Below are 3,619 nucleotides of genomic sequence, written 5' to 3'. Positions count from 1 at the left end.
ACAAGGGTTGGTAAGGATGTGGAGAAAAGGGAATCCTTGTGTACTATTAGCGGGAATGTAAATTGGTACAGCCACTATGGAAAACAATATGGAGGTTTCTCAAAAAATTAAAAATAGACCTACTGTATGATTCAGAAAGTCCACTTCTGGGTATTTAGGCAAAGGAAATAAAAACACTAACAAAAAAATATACACACCTCCACGTTCATTGTATCATTGTTTATAATAGCCAAGAAAAGGAAACAACCTAGTGTCTATCAAAGAATGAATGGAAAAGAAAATGTTACACATACACACACACACACACACACACACACAATGAAATATTATTCAGCCATTAAAAAAGAATGAAATCCTGCCACTTGCAATAACATGGATAGACCCTGAGGGCATTATGTTAAGTAAAATAAGTCAAAGACAGGATGAAACATATGAACTCACTTTTACATGGAATCTAAGAAAAAAATACTAGGAAGGAGAAGGTGAAGAAGAAAAATAAGAAGGAGGGGGAGGTTGTAGGGGAGGGGGAGGAAGAGAAGTCAATATACAACAGTCTGAGTTCTTGGTTCCAAACTGAAACTAATTTTGGCTAACTGAAAAGCAATCATATTAGTGATATAAAATGCTAATTATTGGATAGATTAATTAGATATTTGGTAAGCACTAAATATACACCTACAAAAGTTAAAAGATTTCTCAAATAATTATAATTACACTGTTCTATCAACAAAATGCATAATTGTTTATTCTGTAAGGGCTTTCAATTTATGGACACAATAATTTTTAAAGATAAAACTTAGTGTGTTTATGTTGCCATGGAAATTCATAACAGCATCATCACCCAAGCCAACCTCTTCAATATTGACGTCTTAATTCTACTTGAGTTTTTATAGAAGCATATGAATTAAATACATTTTGCTCATATTGAGTTTTTGCCATAGCAAAGACAAGTTCCTCTTCTCTTTTCTATTCTTCAACAGAGACTAAGGCGCACAGAGGTTAAATAGCTTGCTCAAGTCATACAACTAGTTAATAACAAAGTCAAGCCTCCTGACTCCTGATCTAGGACTCTCTACATACCACCATGGCCCCAAACTATGCAAACCAGAACACTGTGAAGAATGCCACACACTATCATGCCATGTTCAATCAGAATTCAGGTGTCTGGGGATTTAGGTTAAAGATCCTCTCATCTTAGTCCTACCCAGCGATCCTGTATTTAACACTCTGATTCTCTATGCTTTAGAGGAGGTAAAATGGAGCCTCAATTTACACAAATATGCATTTTCTTTGTGAAGTTATACACGTGTGAAATATAGACACTTGTCAAGATTCTATTTGGTTTCCTTCACATGCAAAAATAATCCATTGCTGAAACCAGGTGAGACGGGGATATGATCTCTACATACGAGAGCCAAGAGAACTTTTTTAAATGAAACTCTCTCCCACTTCACACCAGCATCTATACAGTTAATATCTCTTCTCACATCTCTTCTCACGTGATCCCTTTCTCTACCTCCCACCGAAAAATGTCTCAGAACTTATTTCCAGGCTGTTTATTTTAAATTAGATGAATTTAAACAAAGGTTAAACAGTCTCAATTGTTTAAAAGTGGGTCAGAGATTTTGTTTCCCCTTAAATTAAAATGCCTCACAACTGTTGATGTGAGAATACAAAAAGGACACCAGCTTTCTTCCTTTGCCTTTGAAAATAAGACACTGGTAAATTTTTTGACTAATTTATAGAAACATTATTTATTATGCCTAAGATTACACATATTAAGAATCTTTCTCAGGTGCCATAATTTTTCCTTAAATCATTTTATAGCCATAGAACTCCAAGTAAAATGCTGCCAAGAATAGGTGTAGCATCTTCATGGGCTCAGGCTGTGTTGTGACACATAAGGAGAAGCGGGAGGCTGCTAGAGCCAATGGCATGAGCCCACCTGGGGTTAACCACCTACAGGTTAATGAAGGGCTTCATGAGAGGTTTTGCTTTAATGTTCAATATCAACCTAGTATATTTTCTTCAATTAAGTAATCACACACCATGGGATCACATATGTCACCTTTAATCTAGAACAATATTTATGCTATGCTATTGGGATGCTATACTATTTCCAAAATATTAAGATATTTGCTAAACTGAAGTAACTTAGTGCTTCAACTTTCTAGTTCAGTTCCACTAATTCAAAAATGATAAATGGAGTCCACTTAGCACTTTTCTAAAAATCCCACAAGAACATAACAAAGAAACCTTGGAAATCTGATTTTATAGATTTTGATAAGCTGTGATGTTTTATGTATTGCAAGGAATTAGGAAGAAATTTAACATTTTTCCTATGGTCACAGAAAGCTAATACAAGAACCATGTGTCCACACACATACTAGCATTCTCTCAGAGTGCACACACACACTTGAAGATAGTGAGGATCTTCTCTCACAAGACATATCCTCCATTCTAACATTTTGGCCCCTACTCTTTGTCTGGGCCACATACTGGACTAAGCATTGAAGAAAGAGGGAATGAGGAGATAAAGGTTTCTTTCGCTGTGCAAAAGCTTTTAAGTTTCATTAGGTCCCATTTGTTTATTCTTGATTTTATTTCCATTAGTCTAGGAGGTGGGTCAAAAAGGATCTTGCTTTGATGGATGTCATAGAGTGTTCTGCCTATGTTTTCCTCTAGGAGTTTTATAGTATCTGGCCTTACATTTAGGTCTTTAATCCATTTGGAGTTTATTTTTGTGTATGGTGTTAGGAAGTGTTCTAATTTCATTCTTTGACATGTAGCTGTCCAATTTTCCCAGCACCACTTATTGAAGAGGCTGTCTTTTTTCCATTGTATATTCTTGCCTCCTTTGTCAAAGGTAAGGTGCCCATAAGTGCTTGGGTTTACCTCTGAGTTCTCTATTCTGTTCCATTGATCTACCTTTCTATTTTTGTGCTAGTACCATACTGTCTTGATCACTGTGGTCTTGTAGTATAGTTTGAAGCTTTTGCACAGTGAAAGAAACCATAAACAAGACAAGAAGACAACCCTCAGAATGCGAGAAAATACTTGCCAATGAAGCAACGGACAAAGGATTAATCTCCAAAATATACAAGCAGCTCATGCAGCTTAATACCAAAAAAGCAAATAAACCAATCCACAAATAGGCGGAAGACCTATATAGACATTTCTCCAAAGAAGACATACAGATGGCCAACACACACATGAAAAGATGCTCAACATCACTAATCATTAGAGAAATGCAAGTCAAAGCCACAATAAGATATCACCTCACACTGGTCAGAATGGCCATCTTCAAATAATCTAGCAACAATAAATGTTGGAGGGGATGTGGAAAAAAGGGAACTCTCCTGCACTGTTGGTGGGAATGTAAGTTGGTATAGCCACTATGGAAAACAGTTTGGAGGTTCCTTAAAAAACTAAAAATGGAACTACCATAAGATCCAGCAATCCCACTCCTGGGCATATACCCAGAGAAAACCATAATCCAAAAAGAAACATGTACCATAATGTTCATTGCAGCACTATTTACAATAGCCAGGACGTGGAAGCAACCTAAATGCCCATCAACAGATGAATGGATAAAGAAGCTGTGACATACATATACAAT

The sequence above is a fragment of the Hippopotamus amphibius genome, chromosome 10 (genome assembly GCF_030028045.1).
Source record: "Hippopotamus amphibius kiboko isolate mHipAmp2 chromosome 10, mHipAmp2.hap2, whole genome shotgun sequence".
NCBI classification, from domain to species: domain Eukaryota; kingdom Metazoa; phylum Chordata; class Mammalia; order Artiodactyla; family Hippopotamidae; genus Hippopotamus; species Hippopotamus amphibius.
The sequence above is the reverse complement of the archived record's forward strand: the minus strand, read 5'-3'. Positions refer to the sequence as shown.